The sequence below is a fragment of the Pleurodeles waltl genome, chromosome 3_1, assembly GCF_031143425.1.
Source record: "Pleurodeles waltl isolate 20211129_DDA chromosome 3_1, aPleWal1.hap1.20221129, whole genome shotgun sequence".
Classification (NCBI taxonomy): domain Eukaryota; kingdom Metazoa; phylum Chordata; class Amphibia; order Caudata; family Salamandridae; genus Pleurodeles; species Pleurodeles waltl.
Window position 1 is genome coordinate 1,541,316,998 of NC_090440.1, and position 21,437 is coordinate 1,541,338,434.

A 21,437-nucleotide genomic window follows, 5' to 3' on the forward strand; every position below is an offset into this window, starting at 1 on the left:
CACTGCTGTGAAATGTGCAGGCGTTCCACACTGGATACATGCCAGTCACACAAAGAAGGTAACATGTCCAACTGATGAGGAACTTGAAGTTTCCGACTCAACAGTTCCAGAGAGGGAAGTCTCAGGGCCTGAAAATATCCAAGAGAGAACTGAGACTGCAGGAGAGCCCACTGAGAACAGCCTTGTCCCTCAAACAGTAAACGAGTTGAGAGAGGTGACAGTGTGCCTATCTCAGTAGAGGCAGCAGAAGAACTAAATCAAGGAGAGGTTCTCCCAGAGGCAGACGGATACGGGTTAGAGCTTGAACCCGTTACAGATCCAGAAGAAGAAGAAGAAGGTTAAATATTAGAAAGAGATCAAAGTACACCGGCATCCCCTGAGCCAGTTGCAGGTCCATCAAGAGAAAACACCATTGTACAAGAGGAGGGTACTGTTCAGCGTCCTGAAAGGACAAGCAGGAAATAGACGCATAAGGGAGATAGCTGGCCAGAGAAGCAGGCTGCAAAAGAAAAGGCTGTACCAGGTGAAACAATAACAGAAGAAACCGATACCACAAGGACAGAAGATCTAAGTGAAGGAGAATTGCAAGGCGAACGCAGATTGAAAAGGAAAAGAACTGCAAATAGAAGGTACGCAGGTCCTGAATGGGCATATGCGACAACATCTAAATGGCAACAAGAATTCTTAGCATTCTGTTTTGATCGAGAAGTACCAGGCCAATATTACGGTACCTGAAATCAATTAGAGAAAAAGACTGTGTTAAAACTGAAATTTTAAAAGGAAAATAGAAAGCTGAAAAAAAATAAGAAAGAGACTTATAAAATACCGGATGTGACACTGATAACCTGAATTGACTTTGAAAACCTGATTATGACAAGCTGCTAACCTGTAGTGAATCCTAGTTTGTGTTAATGGGATAACAGGAGTTAGTTTAGCCGTAGACTTGTAAACTCGTGCCCCCGTCACCTAGTGACTTTTAACCTACTTAGCTTGCTCTGTCTTAGCTCATTTAATTATTTATTTCCTCTAAGATGGCTGCCTTGTTTATAGTTAAGCCACTTGTTATGAGTTTTATTATCAGTGTCACAGCGCCAAGGCGTCAAGATCAAGCGCGAAAGACAAAGGAACAGTAGGTGTTCAGACTTAGGGATTTTCCCTCTCTATACTTTCGAGGGATTGTTGATATTAATTGCCGTCCCAAGCATGCCTATTATCTATTGTTTTGGAATACACCTACGTCAGAGGACCTTGTAGATCTGTATAAATACATCGCACTTTTAGACAGATAATCAGAGGGATTCCGACCAGAGGGCATCGCCACCATCGCTGATACCGATGCTGCAGTCGTCTTGGCGCTGACCCAGTCTTCGTGTCCCTACGGAGTCTGAGATAGAGACCTCATTCCAAGGTAACGAGGGTTGGGGGCTCCTCTCATGGACATGGCTTTGGCAGATTAGGTTTAGCAAACCCAGCTCTCCTTTAGGTAGGAGGTTAGGCTTATTCTTATTAGGGTATTAGGGCATATTCCATCTCATACATATATATATATATATTTCTTTCATATATTGCAAAAATGTTGGGGGTCTTTATAACCATGACTCTCTTTTTCACAATACTGTTGCTCAGTATATTCATTATCCTAATCATTGCAGTTCATTAAACTTATCGCAAATTGCAGTTATGTTAAATAAAAACGATTATAACTTCACTGCATCTGTGTTATTGCCTTTGTTTGTATGAAACATAATATATCTGTGAGAAAAGGGTAATTTCCGTTTAACCACGACAACCCTGAGATATCTTACTTTGAGTCCATGCGTAAGCGACTGCTACAAATCACCTTTTACTATTGTGTTTCTGGTGAGGTACTGCTAGTGAGCCGGTAAGGTTTGGACAACAGTTACAACTAGTTGTAGGAAGAGACTTAGTCACCTACAAACGAAAGTACTGTCATCCTGAGACCAGCAGTCTTGCTCAGAGCAAGAGTCCAAACTACGACATGGTGCCACCAACGATGGTGTTTAGGCACTAATTTACGGTTACCCTGACTATCACTATCTCACAGACAACAGGTACCCTCAGTACCATTATATGGAGACGTCCGTGGTCTTTGGGAGAATCCTCCGAAAGCTGAACAGGTAACACCTAATTAAGCTGTAGGTTGTTCGAGCTCGAACTAATAAAAAGGAAAAGTTCCCCTATGTGGTGTTCTGTTTCTCTAACCAACTATGGCTAATACCATAGACATTCCTGCAAATGCTAGACATGCACTTACACAACATTTATCAGCGCATGGCCTTACAGAAGAGGGCGGAGATGTTACGCTGATAATAGAGGCAACTGAAGCATACCAAACAGAAACATTTTACTGTTGGGTCACCTTTCCTGAGGCTGACCAACGAACGCATACATTTCACACATATGACATTGCAAACGTACCTGTACGATACGAAGCATACCAGTATCATGAAATATCGCTCACATATCAAGAGCATCAGAACTGGTTTGAAGGCGCCCTACCACATGTACTACGACGAGTGAGGCTAGGTCCTTTAAGTAATGAGGAACCTACATGGCCTATGTTTGCCACATATACACCTTACCCAGGCATACAGACAATGCCGATTGCAGAATTACGAGTATTATATAATGAATTAGTGGCGTTATATAGACGATTGGTTCAGTTCGTAATGCGGACATTGAATACTACACCAGCGCGTCCAGCACCGCCAGTAACTGGTGGTTATCAATTGGCTACTGGGATTAATCCACAAACAGTGCATACTATTATGGGTAAAGTGCCCGCGGAACGGGAAACAAAAAACAAATCAGGTGGAAGCTGTGTTCCCCCATACGGGGCCACAGGAAAAACATAGACTGCTCACTATGTGCTTGCCGTTTGGGATGGTTCCCTCGGTGGATGAATGTGCCACATGGAGTACAGTCTTCGCTGCCGTTTATACTACCACACATGGTACCCCTACACTTGCCAATTTACCGGAAGTGTTAAAACAAATACGAAATGAGCATGGGGCTGCACCGGCCCTGGATCTAGGGATGAAATTGATGCGTAACTTTGACGCTGTTTCCTCGATAATACTAAGTAATATTAAAGGGGAACCGGTGGCACTGGCAATACGCCAGCGTCTCCGGGAAACTCCAAATATGGAACAAGAGAGACAGCTGCCGAAAATAATTTACGATACCTATACTAGTATAGGACGGGATAGTTTGGGAGCCAAACCTAAAAAATTGGAATTACCAAGTACCACCCATAAGGAAGGTACCAAGCAGGCACAAGAGGGCTCTAAAAAGCGCTGGGACAAACAAAAAGATTTCAAAGACAGGAGAAATAAAATAGCTGATTCTCCACCTCCGGAGTACTCCGAAAGGAGGTATAATCTCAGAAATAAGGATAACATTAGAACTCCAGACAGATATACTGATTCACGTCCTTCTCGTTCCTTTCAGGACGCACCGGATAAACGTAGCGAGAGAGGGGGCCGTCAAGATCGACGTCCGGAATACGTGAAAGAAAAAAAAGACTCGCCACAGTCTACCATTAAAAAAGAAGAAAAGACTCCTCAGCAAAAGCCACAATTTAAAAAGAAGAAAGTGGCAGCACTGACAGTTAAAAATGCCAGTAATATTGAGAACACTGTTGAGGAACAAGAAGTGGGCCGTGACTCTGTTGGACAGCGCAGCAGAGGTCACGATATGTCGCCAGAGTCTGAAAGATCATCTGGATGCAACAGCAACTAGCGATTACATCGCGGTTGAGACAGCGGATGGCCGCGTGCTCCCACCCGATCGGGTTTATTATTTAACAATTCAGATAGAGGGAGACGTGGAACGCATTATTAGTGTGATATTTTGGGATGAACTTACTAGTGATATCCTGTTGGCCGAGAGAGACTGGCCACCTGAACATGTCCGCAAGCTCCCACATGGGGAAGATGTCATTTTGCCTTCTTTTTCCGATCTTGCTCCGGAGGCAGACAAAAAAGCCTATGCTGTTGAATGGGCTTTAGTGCAGGCACCTGCATTATACCGTAATCATGTAGGTTGGGACAAGGACTCGCCTTGTCATGTTATTCCAGTTAGGTCTACACCCCACCCGCAACCACAATACCCTGTTAAACATGAAGCGAAAGCTCCGGTGACTGAGATACTGTCACAACTTGAGTACCAGGGAGTGATTGAGCCCTGTACATAGGCAATGAATAATCCATTATTTCCCGTTGCGAAACCAGATCATTCATATAGAATAGTGGTTGATTATAGACACTTAAATAGTCATACACGCACATATGCTATACAAAATTCGCACAGCACAGCACTGATAAACAATATAGTGCGTAAAAAATATAAAACTACATTGGATATATATAATTGGTTTTTCTGCCAGAATTTAGCCCATGAAAGTAGGGACCTAAGTGCATTTTCATTTGGCTCTCAGAAACACTTTTGTCATTTACCCCAAGGCTATTAAAATAGCCCAGGACTGTTTTCAGCCCGTGTGACATCAATTTTGCACGAGCTTGATTCCGATGCATTGTCCTATGTGGATGATATCTATCTCACTGACGACGCCGTCGACATTCATCTTGCGAGGGTCGATCGGATCATTTTGGGATTTGCAGAAATTGGTTATAAATTTAATTTTAAGAAAAGCAAGATAGCCTTTCTTAGTGTATTGTTCCTGGGATATGAGCTATCAAACGAGGGGAAGAGCCTGGCCCCGCACTTCCTAGAAAAGTGTGCTCAGCTACAGCCTCCGAACACACTTAAGAAATTACAGTCATTACTGGGTTTCTTTAATTTTGGCAGAACATACATTCCAGATTATGCAGAACGCATCAAACCACTTTATGACTTAATACAGCCCAATTTTTCTAGCAAAAGATGGACGACTGAACACACACACATCCTTAGGGACATACAACGGGACATGCTAGAAGCTAGACACTTATACACACGTGACAATAAAACAAATTTGGTCATCAGAATAATTGCAGGTGCCCTTGGGTTTACCTATGTCACCTTTAATGAGGGTGACACAGTGCCGATAGCATACAAATCACACTTATACTCCAATGCTGAAAAACGTTTTGCACTTACAGAAAAGATTCTGACAGCGGTTCAGATGGCCGTCATAAAGGAGAGGCCACTTGCCCAGGGGAAACGCATTATTGTTGTCTCCCCGGTGCCGGCCTTAGAGGCTGTCACTAAAGCGAGCGTTCCAAACGCTAAGGCATTACATCCACGCTGGATTCAATGGGCGACGTCTCTGACCGCCAATGATGTTGATTATGTGTTTGACCCAAGACTTCAGACACAAGAGTTTCTCCAGTATGAACAGGAGTGCCCCGCTCCTCTACATATCTTGCCAATAGACAGTTATAATACCATCATTTATACTGACGGGTCGGCACATCCGGCTGTAGTTACTAAACATCAATACTCGGCGGCTTGCGCAGCCATGTGCGGGATAATGGAAGACGGAGTTTTCCATCCTCACAATACATACACGCAGACCTTAGGGGACTGCACAGCCCAGTTGGCCGAGCTTAAGGCTCTTCTTCTAGCGCTCGAGCATACTGAGCCAGGAACCCGGACTTTGATCGTCTATGATTCATATTACTGCATCCAGTCCTACAATGATTATCTCAATCATTGGAAACTGAACGGGTTTAGAGATTCTAAAGGGAACACCATTAAACACAAAATGTTGTGGGGAAGGGTGGCTGATCTTAAGGATAAGCTACCATGTGTCCATGTAGTTCAAACATTAGGGCACCAACGTGTAGGAATACACGTTTCTGGCAATACATTGGCTGATGAAGCAGCCAAAGCATCAGTAGCTGCGGCTTCTGTGGCTGCAGTGACTCGTTCTCGGACGAGGTTGGATAATGAAATACTGATTGCCGTTAAAGCTTCGGCTGCAGGCAAGACCCTTCCGAAAGGATACCCTACGAACTATACTTACCATATCAGTGCACAGAATGTTGCTTATGCAACGATTCCTGGGGTAGGTGATCGAGTAATCCCCAATGAAGACCAGAGATTAGAGCTGATTACAGCCGCACACGAGGGTGTCGCTTCTGCACATGCTGGTATACAGGCCACTATAACAATTCTACAATAAGGTACTGGTGGCCTGGTCTATGCAGACGGACTAAACAGTATGTCCTTTGCTGTGACATTTGTCATCAATTAAGGGCTCAAATATCAAACGTGCTCCGCAGACATCCCTCTTAGTGTCAGACAAGCCACTCCAATGTGTGTGCCTGGACCATTGTGGTCCCTTACAGTCTGATGGTGCTTACAAATACATTTTAGTGGCTGTGGATTCCTGTTCTATATTCCTGTGGGTATGGCCACATAGGTCGGCTGACGCTCGGACTGTTATAAAAGATTTGCTGATCTTTATCGGTACATATGCGGTTGCAGCATTCCATTCGGACCAGGGCCCTGCATTTGCCTCTAAAGCTTTCAGGGACACCATGAGAACGATGGGTGTTGAACTCCATTACTCCTCACCATACCATCCCGAGGGAAATTTGGTTGTGGAGAGGCGGAATCGTGATCTAATGCAGTCCTTAACATCTTGAGTATTAGGTTCAGGCCGCAGTTGGTTACATCACCTATATGGGGTCCAGAGAGCACTGAATAATTTGCCAAGACGGTCCTCGGGGGAAAAGTCTCCATAATAGGTTTTCTTTGGGATACCTATGTATGTCCCTGATCTTGATGCCCCTGGTATGGTGGCATCAGAAATACCATTTGACATAAAAGAACGTCTCACTGTTTTACAGGAGCTTCAACAATTTCGTGATGATAAATCATCTGCAAGTGCTGCCACCTTAGGAATAAGGGAATTGGCGAAAACTTCAACTGGCTGGATTCCTAATGTTGGGGATCTGGTTTGTGAGAAGATCGTTGTGAAAAAAGAGTTTGGTCCATCATACAGAGCACCTGTACCGGTCTTGGGAATAAAAGGCACCAGGACTGTCATCCTTCCACCATTGTCTGGTTCTAAATCGAATAGATTCATCTCCATTGATGACATCAAATTACACCATGTGGCCGATTCTTCACAGTGGACCAGGAGGTCCCTTGGGTAGTTCCCGATCCCCTCTCACTACCCAACAGGACATCCATCTATACAGTAGGATGAACATCACTACTACTGACTATGCAACTATGTCAACTGCTGTTCCGGACACTTCCTCGACCATGGGGAGGGCGGAAAATGAACTTTTGTTGGTTCCAGTAACAACTTCGGTGACCACCCCGCCTCAGGATTTGGCTGTATTTTACACAAACACTTCCACGACTAATGACGTTGTCTATCAAGAACCCCCACGAACAATGGATCAGAATTCAGCGGGCCCTGTGTTTGCAGAGACTTCCTCTGGCTATTTCATTGACATTGATGATTTTTCTTCGGATTCATCTTCAACTGTGACTGACAAACTTTCGATAAGTAGTAAGCTGTATCGATGGCTTAAAAAGAACTATTTGATCTACCCATGGAACTCTCTATGGTTCTGTTTGACATTTATTGCATTATTTTTATGGATTGGTTTTGTGACTGTTTTCTTTTTACTGATTAATGGTCACTATATTGCTCATCGCTCCTCTGTGGAGCCTGTTGATGAATTGTTAACACCACATCATTCTTCCCATAAGGTCCGACGAGACTTGTCCCCCGTAAATATCACAGCTATACCAATTACCGATGGGATCGTGTGGGACAAAGTTCCATTCGATATATATGGGCCTACAGAGATTATTCAAATACCGTATGTGTTCAAAATTTCAATGTCTGATGTTATTACACCTAATGTTGTCTCTGATGATTGGGATGTCCAAACAGTTGATTCAAGGCTGACTGAAATTAAGGATTATTCCGCTTTTGGAAGTGATGATGTATATGATTATACAATGAATTATGGGGAAATGTTCTGCTATAACAATTGGGGACATCACTACCTACACCGTGCAACTAGATATAGGCCTCTCTTGAACTACACACAATGGGAACACTATTCAACACCACAGGTGGGGAGTCCAAAGTATTACAGCGATAAATTTACATACTTTTCTGGGCATGATACAAAGAAAGCAGAGTCGTATTATTTTAAAATACCTCCAGCACAAATTAGAAAACTTTTGCTAACAGATACAAAATTGATTTATTCAGATCCCTTTGTTTCCCGGCTCTCGCTTGAGGATTACGAATATTGTAAAGATACTATTGACTTGAAAAGTGTGTGGGGGACACAAGATTGGCAGATACAGGGTAGGGAGGCTTTGTTTCGAGCATGCCTGATTCCTCTGCAAATGATTTTCTTAAATGACACTATTGAGCAGACATCCTGTCTGGGGTTAGCAAAAATTAAAGAGCTGAACACGCCCAGTATCCCTACTCCGACTAAATTTAAAGATTGGCAACCATTTCTTAATGTCTCAGAAGACAAGCTAGATGCAATGGTTAAGGCTGGTACCTATAATTCTTCACTTTCCCGTCCTGGCGGGTGGTTGGTATGGCCCATCGACACTGATGAGTGTCAAAGGCGTTTCTTGAACTCTTCAGGGGGTTTTCCCATTCACAGGCCTGACCCTCGCTTTATATCAGGTCAACATACAGGTATAATTACAACATATAGGGGCGTATTTATACTCCGTTTGCGCTGGAATTGCGTCGTTTTTTTTTACGCAATTCTGACGCAAAAGTAACTCCATATTTATACTTTGGCGTTAGATGCGTCTAGCGCCAAAGTCCATGGAGTTTGCGTCCTTTTTTAGCGTGGACACCTACTTTGCGTTAATTATATGCAAGGTAGGCGTTCCCGTCTAAAAAAGTGACTCTGCGGCATGTGCGCCGTATTTACACTCCCGGGCAAAATTCACGCCCGGGAGTGGGCGGGTCAAAAAAAATTACGTACGGCCGCTTTTGCGCCGTTTTTTAGCGCCTGCAAAAGGCAGGCGTTAAGGGACCTGTGGGCTCTGAAGGAGCCCAGAGGTGCCCTCCCATGCCCCCAGGGACCCCCCCTGTCACCCATGCCCACCCCAGGAGGACACCCAAGGCTGGAGGGACCCATCCCAGGGACATTAAGGTAAGTTCAGGTAAGTCATTTTTTTTTTTTTTTGTGGCATAGGGGGGCCTGATTTGTGCCCCCCTACATGCCACTATGCCCAATGACCATGCCCAGGGGACAGAAGTCCCCTGGGCATGGCCATTGGGCAAGGGGGCATGACTCCTGTCTTTGCTAAGACAGAAGTCATGTCAATGGGGGTTGGGAGTAAAAAAAAAATGGCGCAAATCGGGTTGCGGCGCAAATTTTGCCTCAGCCTGACTTGCCCCATTTTTTGGCGGCCAAGCTCCATTTTCTCCTACGCCGGCGCTGCCTGGTGTACGTCATTTTTTTTAACGCACACCAGACAGCGCAGGCGGCTAACGCCGGCTAACGTCATTCAATAAATACGGCGCCCGCATGGCGCTTCAGAATGGCGTTACCCGGCGCTAATTTTTTTGACGCAAAACTGCATTAGCGCAGTTTTGCGTCAAAAAGTATAAATATGGCCCATAGTGTGGGTAAGCTGTGCCAGCAATGGGTGCAGACAAACATGTTAACAGCGGTTAAGCAACACCAGAACACTCTTTCTGACAGTATAGACTTACAGGATTTTCTGTTAGGTCCTAGGAAACAATGCTCGAAACGTTTTTTATATGCTATGTACAATGAAATTTTGAAACTTTACCAGATTGAGGCTGCTGCACGTTTAAGGCAACTACATAAGGAGAATTTGGAAAAAACATTAGCTGTTGTCGACAATGGCATGAATACCCTGTCCAACAGGATTTATTCACTATCGAATATAGTGTTGTCTGCTATTGATATCACTCAGACTGACTTGTCCCGGTTATATCATGGGCAAACACAGCTACGTTCCATCATGCAGCTGGGTTGGACGTTACAGACACTGAAAAGTGGCCACATTCAATGGAAGTACATTAATGGGAGTGAACTATTCACTGCTTTTAATTTTTCCAGGGAACAAGAGACAATGGCTAAAAGGGAGACTTGTTTCACCCTGCTTCAAGTAGAGAAATTAGATAAGTTGCCCTTCACAGTAGCAGAGAGGCCTTCAACTATCTGGCTCTTGCACGCCATTATTAATTTACAGATTTCAAACTTTCATTTCTCGAGCTGCCTGAAACATTTTGCGGTGGAACGATATGAGAGGCTAGGAGATAGCTTTATTAAGGAAGAGTGGGAGTTGCCCTTTGACTATAAATGTCTGAACGGCGAACAAGAGGTCTTTCTTAGCGGAAGTGAATGTGAGACTGCTGTTCGTCATTCTATGATATGCAAACAGGTGTCTCTTCACGGTCTTTGCAATGCAGGGGTCGCAAACTTGGCCTGTTTTCTGAAGGGTACTCCCGTCCCCTTGATTCGTCCAGTGTTTCATGTACTTTCCAATGGAAGTTATGTTCTACTGAACGATGAAAGCTGTTGCGGCTTGCGACCTGGAATTGCCTACGCAATCACAGTCACGAAGGTTGTTACGTGTTGTGGACATGTTTTGTTTCCCCCCACGCGAGAGATACAGGTATCTGAAATGTGGCCCCACATAGATACTATTAATATGAACTATCACGAGTTGAGTAGACTAAAGGCGCTATTGTTTCAGAAACAGGTCGCCTTGACATCCGCAAAAGAGACGTATGCTCTCCAGATTGCGAGATCATCAGCTGAGATACAATCCCTTTTAAATACCGATTTCCCCAAACACTTTGGAGAGCTGGTATCCAGAATATTCAATGCTTCAAGCACCACTGGGATTGTTCATTTCTTTAAGGCTGTCGGGTCTGGCTTTGTGTCCATCTTCCAGTCTGTCTTTGGAGTCATCCCGTCAGCCATGCATTCTCTCTTTTCAAGTGTGTTTGGTGGCTTTCCAATTATTTTGGCTTTGATTGGTGGACTACTACTGCTATTTCTTCTGATTCGCGGTGGTTGTTTCTTTCCAGCAACGCAGAGCAATGGAGCCGCTCCCGCCAACTCCACTGTGCCATGGGCGCATGGTTCGGATCTTTGGTACACCTTTGCTGGTGGAACTGGAGCTTGACTGGTCGTTGTCATTCCGGCCACTTCTCTGGTGTGTTCAACCAGTCTTCCGCTGCATATGGTGTCTCTTTGAGCATCTGCCTATGGTCTGTCTTGCTGTTGCACCGACATCTCCTGTGGACCACGAACTGCTGATGTCCCCGATGAGGGTTCATTCACGGTCATGCCCCTTGAGACTGAGGTTGCTCCGCGAGGCCACCTATGAGCCTTCCGTCATAAGATCTAACATGGATGAGGACACTGCAGCAAGTATCGATGCACCAATGAATATGGCTCACTTCTGCTCTGTGGATCCGTTTGTCCGCCCAACATTAGACTTCACTTCGGACGATGTTGACTCATTTTTGAGGTCCTTAACTGGTGACTTCGATGACATTCTTCAAGATCCTGCGTATAACACATAATTTGATGAATTTGCTTACCATTCCCGATTCCAAATTATGCAATTTTAGTAGACGTTTGCTGTACTTGTCATGGTTAATATTAACATCTCTGTATGTGTTTTTAGACAGATTTGTTTTAATGTGTTTTCACCCACAACATTTTTTTCTTATTAGCTTTTTATTAGCTGTTTTTTTGCCTTTGGCTTTTTTAGTTCAGAAGCAGCTTTTTTAGCGTTTGGGTTCCTGTACCTTCATCATACCTGTTACGGCAATGGAGAGGGTGTAGTGAATCCTAGTTTGTTTTAATGGGATAACAGGAGTTAGCTTAGCCGTAGGCTTGTAAACTCGTGCCCCCGTCACCTAGTGACTTTTAACCCACTTAGCTTGCTCTGTCTTAGCTCATTTAATTATTTATTTCCTCTAAGATGGCTGCCTTGTTTATAGTTAAGCCACTTGGTATGAGTTTTATTATCAGTGTCACTGCGCCAAGGCGTCAAGATCAAGCGCGAAAGACAAACAAACAGTAGGTGTTCAGACTTAGGGATTTTCCCTCTCTATACTTCCGAGGGATTGTTAATATTAATTGCCGTCCCAAGCATGCCTATTATCTATTGTTTTGGAATACACCTACGTCAGAGGACCTTGTAGATCTGTTTAAATACATCACACTTTTAGACAGATAATCAGAGGGATTCCGACCAGAGGGCATCGCCACCATCGCTGATACCGATGCTGCAGTCGTCTTGACGCTGACCCAGTCTTCGTGTCCCTACGGAGTCTGAGATAGAGACCTCATTCCAAGGTAAGGAGGGTTGGGGGCTCCTCTCATGGACACAGCTTTGGCAGATTAGGTTTAGCAAACCCAGCTCTCCTTTAGGTAGGAGGTTAGGCCTATTCTTATTAGGGTATTAGGGCATATTCCATCTCATACATATATATATTTTTCTTTCATATATTGCAAAAATGGTGGGGGTCTTTATAACCATGACTCTCTTCTTCACAATACTGTTGCTCGGTATATTCATTATCCTAATCATTGCAGTTCATGAAACTTATCGCAAATTGCAGTTATGTTAAATAAAAACTATTATAACTTCACTGCATCTGTGTTATTGCCTTTGTTTGTATGAGACATAATATATCTGTGAGAAAAGGGTAATTTCCGTTTAACCACGACAACCCTGAGATATCTTACTTTGAGGTACTGCTAGTGAGCCGGTAAGGTTTGGACAACAGTTACAACTAGTTGAAGGAAGAGACTTAGGCGGTCATTCTGACCCTGGCGGTCAAAGACCGCCAGGGCGGAGGACCGCGGGAGCACCGCCGACAGGCCGGCGGTGCTCCAATGGGGATTCCGACCGCGGCGGTAAAGCCGCGGTCGGACCGGCAACACTGGCGGGCTCCCGCCAGTGTACCGCCGCCCCATTGAATCCTGCAAGGCGGCGCAGCTTGCTGCGTCGCCGAGGGGATTCCGACCCCCCCTACCGCCATCCAGATCCCGGCGGTCCGACCGCCGGGATCCGGATGGCGGTAGGGGGGGGTCGCGGGGCCCCTGGGGGCCCCTGCAGTGCCCATGCCACTGGCATGGGCATTGCAGGGGCCCCCGTAAGAGGGCCCCTAAATGTATTTCACTGTCTGCTGCGCAGACAGTGAAATACGCGACGGGTGCAACTGCACCCGTCGCACAGCTTCCACTCCGCCGGCTCGATTCCGAGCCGGCTTCATCGTGGAAGCCTCTTTCCCGCTGGGCTGGCGGGCGGCCTGAAGGCGACCGCCCGCCAGCCCAGCGGGAAAGTCACAATTACCGCCGCGGTCTTTCGACCGCGGAACGGTAACCTGACGGCGGGACTTTGGCGGGCGGCCTCCGCCGCCCGCCAAAGGTCAGAATGAGGGCCTTAGTCACCTACAAACGAAAGTACTGTCATCCTGAGACCAGCAGTCTTGCTCAGAGCAAGAGTCCAAACTACGACAAACCTGATTTGACAAAAGGGTCCTGGAATAAGTGAAACGCTGTAAATACACGCAGAGAGAAAGAGACTTTTGCATCAAGCGAGAGAAAAAAAAAAGAGTTTTATATCATCCTCAAGTTGATTAATTGTTCTACTATCTGATTCTTTATAGACATGGCTTATAATAGAGGTAGTACAAAAAGAGTAAGGTGTGTGGTTGGTTGAGTCTTATATTAGGTGTCGTGTGTGCGATAATAATTGTAGGTGTGATTGTGGGAATGCAGTGGTTGGATAAGAAAGTGACTAACAATGCTTCAAAACCTGAGACTGCAACACTAACACCGTGGGAGAAGTTTGAGCAGGATGTAAGACACTTGCATGAGGGAACTAACTCAAAGGGGGAACTTTCTACTAATGTTTTCTATTGCTTGCTGAATGAGTACGTTGAGACCATGGATGCAAAAAACTGTTATGTGTGCACAAAGATTCCTTAATCAGTGCAAGAAGGGGTCACCTATCATAGTCTTCCTTTAACATACGGGATAAGTTGTAGCTTGCTATTAACAAGATTCTATAATCAAGAGCATGTGCAATACTTCTATTCAAATTTGGATGTAGTGTTTTCTTTTGTGCCTGTGATTGAGTTTCTGAACAAATTAGCTAAAGAGCATAGTATAAAACTAGTTAGAGGTTTCTTTGAACCAACACTTACATTTGGGACAACTTATGCACACCACAATAATCTGACTTGCTTATTGACACCTGTAGAGAAAAGCTTTTTAGATCAAACTGATGATAGACGCAAAGCATTGAAGGAAAGATTAGAAAAAGGGTTAGAGAAACGCACATATGCAAATGATTATGCTTACACTGCAATAAAAACGCAAGGCAAACTAGCTATAGATACATTACATGTAAGAAGGCTTTGTACATACAGGCCAAAATCTGAGCAGGACACTTTATTTGTGGGAACGAGTGAATGCAGGCATGTGTTTTTGTTTCAGAGTAAATGGACATTCATGTTAAATGGACAGGATCCAGCGATTCCTGGGATCTATTATATCTGTGGACTTAATGCTTATTACCGTCTTCCTAAAGGATGGTAATTTTCCCAAAGATTTACCAGATTGATGACTTAAAGCAAATACCTAAAACGTCTGAATTACAACATGCTAGACAAAAACGAGAGACAGGGGCTGCTGTCGTTGGCAACATATTTGGAGCCATAATTCCTTCGGTAGGGGTTATTTTAAACTCCATGAAGATTCAAAAGTTGTCTACTATTGTGGATAACATGCTGACAAATTTGACAGGGGCTATACTCCTGATGGATACTGAACTTTCTGCGGAAAGAGCTATGACTCTTCAAAATCGGCTTGCTTTAGACATTCTTTTAGCAAAGAGTGGCGGAGTCTGCAAGATGCACAACGAGCGTCATTGTTGCTCATATATACCTGACAATAGTAAAAAGATTAGAAATATGCTTGCTAACCTAACTAAAGATAGTACAGATCTGAAGGATTTGAAGGAACCTGGAGTGTGGGAGAAATTAGGAAAAGGAATTGCCAGAATAGGGAGCTGGTTTAGCAATATTTGGAATGGGGTACTTGCAAAAATATTAGGGGTTCTATTAATTGTTCTGGCCTGTCTATTAGGATTATGGGGAACATGCAAAATTAATGATAAAATTAAAAGAAATTGGACAAAGAGAAACAAGAGAAGTGAGGAAAGTGAAAGGGAGAAAATGTTTAATGAAATTTGGGAGAGTTCACACAAGGGACAAGATGTTGAAATGCGCATTATGCGCAAAGTGAAAAATTAAAGTGAAAGGTCAAAGGGAAAGGTTTGTGTGATGACGAACGTCATCAGAGGAGGGACTGAGAGAGTGTAGCTTATATAATCTATATGAACATGAAATGTTTATGAATTAATGTGTGATAATGCTGCATAGAAACTATAATGATAGTAATTTTGCTTAGACGTGCACTTGAATTGTGACCACGGGGAGTGGCCACCAATGTATACGTAAACTAATAATAATTACCAAAATGTTTATATTATGTTTAAATAAGTTTATACTAATGATTGCGTTATTGAATCTGTTCTGAAATCCTCATAGGCCTTAAGTTAGCATGAGCCAAAGCTTAGCTGCCTTGGCTCTCATATTAAATGCATTTTTCTATTTTTCAGTATGCTGACTCACAAAGGGACATGACCCTGCGTGTTCTTTTTCTTCAAATTAGAAGACGAATGTAACCATGTTAGATCCGTTCACACAGCCTTTGCAGAATAAATGTTAAAAGTAAATTGAAACAGTATAGATTAATGTAATTTACAAGGTCATTCAAACTGGTGAAGACAATGGAACTGCTGACCAAAAGATGTGCAAAGAATTACAGAAGGATTAAATCATACCGGATGTGCCACCTCGGAAGACGTCAATTATTAAGACCAATCAAAGACCTGTAAAATAATATGGGGTGAAGAGTTGGGTTACCTAATGTACTTTCTGATAGGTTAAAGATAGAGGGGTAGAACAAGTGTCCAATAGAACTTTGGGGGAATGTACAATGCAAAAGGGATAAAAACCCATGTCACGGGGAGTCATTTAGGTGGGTTAGGGAATCCTATTGATTTTATCCAGAAACTCTGTCACTCTGTTTGGTGACTTGTTGGTTTACTTAAAACCATCCTCGCCCTTAGAATTGTCCATTTTACACTTTACTTCCTTATGAGGGAAGTGCCCTTTTTGCCCCAGAGCTGAGTATTGATGATGGCAAATTGACTGATGTCCTGAAGACGAAGACTGAGCCTGTGCGCTGACCTAAACTTTGGAGGGTAATTATGACAATGCAATTGTGATTTGTCTGTTTGCTTTTCCGTTGTAGGTACCAACTGCTTACTTTTGACAGAGACCTTAGATAGATGTTTTCCAAATTAGTGTTCTAAATTGTTTTGCATGAAGCCCAACATGCGAATGCTAATCAGAGGTTAGGACAGGTGTTCACCAAAACTGACGCAAATAGACAAACGACCGAGACTATGCTTTGTTGAACTGATGCGTTATTGACACTCTGCTAAACTTGCTCTATGTTCACGCTGTGTTATGTTCTGATCTTTGTAATTCTCGCTTTAATGAAATCTTATCAAAGTTGCCATATCGTGACTATGCTATTATGTTTCTTGGTTTTGAGATTGACGTATCTGATATTAGAATTGTAAGCAATAGGGAATAAAAATCATAAAATTCTGATAATCTAGGTGTGGTTATTCATGGCTGAAAGGTCATGGTAGTGTCTTTGAATTGATTAATGACTTTGACTAAAGTGAAATGCATTGTCGTGATAAATATTGATGACATTATTGATATATTGATTGATATATTGATTAGCTATCTCGTCCTAAGGTGTCTCTCAACTGGGTCAAAAGATTCATTGGCCTAAAACGAGTCCTGATGTGTAATAAAATATCATAAAGGGACGCGTTAGCAGATGTACTTTCTATAGTACTAATCATGGTATTTGCAAATACCAAATCTGGTCTGAAAAGCAGTCTTCCATTTGTCACCCTCCTGGACTCGCCCGAGATGGTATGTCCATCTAAGATCCAGTTTGAACTTGACGTCAAAAGGACTTTGTGGGACATTGACGTTTGAGGCCAGAGTCACCCCCTCTAATTAGGCCCATCTACTCCCAAGGGGGGCAGAAACCACTAGACAGCAGGGATTTTTGTATTATTTTACATAAGGGGAACCGCCCCTTAGACAAGGGTCGCTCCCCCTGGGAGGCATATTATTTTAGGCCATTTCTACCCCCCTTGGGGGCAGATCGGCCGATTTTAATTAAGCTTGTCTGCCTCCAAGAGGGGCAGAAACCACTAGACACTAGAGTTTTTGTTTTTGTTATTTTACATAAGGTGAGCGGCCTATTAGGCAAGGGGCGCTCCCCATGTGGGCATATTATTTTAGGCCATTTCTGACCCCTTTAGGGGCAGATTGGCCTTTTTCATTAGGCCCATCTTCCCCCAAGGGGGGCAGGAACCACCAGGCACCAGTGATTGTTGTGTGTGTGTGTGTGTGTTTTGTTTGGGGGGCAGCCCCTTGGTCAAAGGTCACTCCCCATTGGGGCATATTGTTGTTGGCTATATTTGCCCCCCTTGGGGACAGATCAGCCTATTTTTATTAGGCCCATATGTCCTCAAGGAGGGGCAGAAACCACTTAGGCACCAGGGATTGTTGTGTGTGTGTGTTTTGTTTGGGGGGGCGGCCCCTTGGCAAGGGCCGCTCCTTTCAGGGGGCACATTACTGTTGACCATTTCTGCCCCCCTTAGGGGCAGATCAGCCTATATTTATTAGGCCCATCTGCTCCCAAGGGATGCAGAAACACTTAGGCATAGGGGATAATTTTGTGTGTGTGTGATTTGTTTGGGGGGCGGTCCCTCTGGGCAAGGGTCGCTCCCCATGGGGGCACATTACTGTTGGCCATTTCTGCCCCCTCTTGGGGGCAGATCAGCCTATTTTTATTAGGCCCTTCTGCCACCAAGGGGGTCAGACACCACTTAGGCACCAGGGATTATTGTGTGTGTGTGTTTTATTTGGGGTGTGGCCCCTTGGGCATGGGCTGCCCCTCATTGGGATGGAATTAAATGTGGCCATTTCTGCTCCCCTTGGGGGCAGATCAGCCTATTTTTGTAAGGCTCATCTGCCACCAAAGAGGCAGAAAGCCCACTAGACACCAGGGAAGAATTTTTTTAAAGAGGGCGGAGTATGGCCATATCCCCACCCCAAATAAATGGGGATAAAGTTGTTCTGTGCACCACAGAGCACATGGGTAATTGCCCCCGATCCACCCCCGGGGGGGGGGCAGAAAGCCCACTAGTTGCATGGGAATTTAAAAATAATAGGGGGCTGGGGGCTGCCAACCACTATGGGCATAATTATGTCCCCCATCCCAAGTGAAGGGGGCAACAGTCGTACAGCCACCCTGCAAACTAAAGCATCTCATCGCAATGCAAGCAAGAGGAAAATTGACTCTTTTGGGTTTTGATTTTACATATGGGCCAAGAGAGCTTGGCTAATTGCCACTTGGAATGGTGAGCGGTTGCACTTTTTGGGCTTTGTTATGCTGCCACTTAGAAAAACCTACCAGACCTTGACACATCTGAAAACTAAACATCTGGGTGAGTCCAGGGTGGTGTGTTTCACATGCCGCACGCCATACTATTTGTTTACCCACAATGCCATGCAAACTTCCTACTTTGCTTGAAATCACGCACTTTACCTACATTTTTTAGATGGACCCTTCTGGAATCCACAGGAATCAACAAAATCCCTACCTGCTGGGCTAGATAGTGACAAAGTATTTTGCCATTTGTACAGCAAAACCTTTAAGCATAGAATTGACACAGTGTCATCCTCCCGAGCTGTAAAATGATTCAATGCTATGCTATCGAGCGCGATCGTGCTCCCTCATGGGACACCTACCTTTATGTAAAAAAATATGCCCCGAGGAGTGGGCCGGCCCATTTTCCGAGGTGGCCGACCCCCCCAGTGAAATCCCTGGTGTTACATGGTGTTGGCCAGGAAACAAGTTCAGGAAGGCCTTGTGCGAACGTCAGGAAGGCTGTTTGGGGCATGACATCAGGGCTCCGCAAGGGGCAGGTGGGGGGAGAGACACTGAAGGTCTCCCAGGGGTTTTTTAACCCCCTCCCTGTTGTTGGCCACTGGTCGTGACCCGCACCAGGGAGGTAGTGTGGCCAATGCCCACACTAAACAGGTTAAGAAACAAGCAACACCTAGCTGCAAACCAAAAGTTCCAGCCATGATAACCCTTGAAAATATACTGCATGGTGGGAAGGGTCATTATTTTGGGGTTCCCAAAACATAGTGTAGGGACCCCTAGATGATGTAGACAGAAAGAGTATGATGTTGTGAACGTTTTGGTGGTGATCCCAATGTCCTAGGACCACCACAAGCTGAGGTATGAGCTAAAATATTTTGTAAAAGAAATGCCCTGCAAAGCATTATGGCGCATGTTTCCGTGCCACAACATGTTTCCGTGCCACAAATATTTTAGTGTTTAAATATGGCTGTAATGCTTAGAACAACCCCTTGGGGACACCACCATGAAAATAGTGTTTGTAATAAACATGGTTCAAAAAACGATATAGTTAGCTCCTAGAGGGCATAACCACACGAAAAGAAAATTACAAAAGGTCAAAGCATTTGCGCGCTCAATCTAAAAATGACAAAATAATGAACCAATACTATTACAAAATGTGATGCACTATGGCGCATAATTTGCCTTTTCTCAACGCATAATTTACTCAACACTGCTGCATAATTTGGCCTTCTCTTACCATATAATTCCAGTGGCCCTGCCTATCACTCAATTTTATACTTGCACTTGACCCTCTACAGCGCTCCACTGCCTCTTTAACTAGGTCTGTGGTATACAATTACCACACACATACATAATTTATAAAACAATACAAGAATACGCATACATATATTTATCCCATACTGGCGAAAATAATCTTATCCCATTAAATAAAATTATAACCTTGAAAAATGGCGCCAAATGTATAAATATGATGCACACCATTAATCAGTGTGATACTACATTAACTCCCACTAATGTCAGAGAGGCGATGATACGTGAGTAATTTGTATCTGAATTTTAATCCGTGGTCCTCGCTTCACTGAACAGTGCGATAGGCATGGGTGATAAAAAAAATTCTTCATATACATGTTCTTCGTCGCTTTTCTATTTCTGGTGCTGTCGTCAAGCATGTCATATGCATGACGTTGCACCATGTTTGTTTTGATAACATTTTTAAACGGATTTCATATATTTTCGACATTCCTCACCATGCGCAAATTTGGCATCGTGCATGTCGCGGTTGAGGGAATTTCTCGCGCTGTGAGGAAGAAGGCGCATCACTCCAAGTGATGGCTTGGGTTTTGCTTACGCTAGACTTTGCCTGACCCCTGATAAATAATTGACGCGTGCATCCCGGATCGCCGATTACGCAGCAGAGATTGAGGCGGCGGGAACCGCAGTGCCAAGATGTTTGTAGTGTAGCGAGGAGATTAACTGCACATTAAAAATGGATGGAACCTCCATCTCTCCCTCTAGGGACTGCATTTGTCTGATTGCCTATAACACAAACAACGTGCGGTGCGTTTAATTTGAATGTAATTTAGTATTTACTTAATTTGGAGAGACAACTGGTAATAGACACTGCGGCAGAAATTAACATTTATGTCACTGGATGGAAAGCGGAAAAGAAAATAATGTGCGTTTATATATTATGTATACTTCGATCTGTGTGTGGTGCTAGCACACGGTCAGACACACATGCACTCACAGATATATTGCTCAGGCCATATTCCCTCCTTTTTAAATAAGGCTCATATATAATTTTTACTGAAACACTTTTGAGTAAGGCTTTTGTGCTCTCTAGGAAAGTCAAATATTGTGGCACTTTTATAATAAAAAAAACAAGCCTTGGCAATGTCAATAGGTCTGATTTATGAATGAAACGTACCTTTTGTGCCATTGAAGGGTTTATATATCTGCAGATTTATCAAACGTTTCATGCAACACAACATAGCAAGACACTTTTCCTAGCTCCATAAAAGAAAGAGGGGATAAATGTGCCATTTTTAACATTATATGAAACATTCCTTCTCTCTGCCGGCACTGGTGCACAGTGTGCTGCCTTGCAGCAATGCAGGTACCATTTCGCTGTGGTGCAAGGGTGCCTGAGTTGTAGGCAGGATTCTTTTTGCGCAGGAAGGGGAACCTCCATGCACAAAAACAATCCTCAGAGGTATTTTTCTCTTTCTGAGTGTGCTACACAATGCAGCTCACTTAGGAAGTGGAAGAGGAGAAATACTTCTTCTAGTTGCACCTCTCTGGGAAGGCATAACATTTTGACACATTCTCAAGTTCACCAGTGTTGGT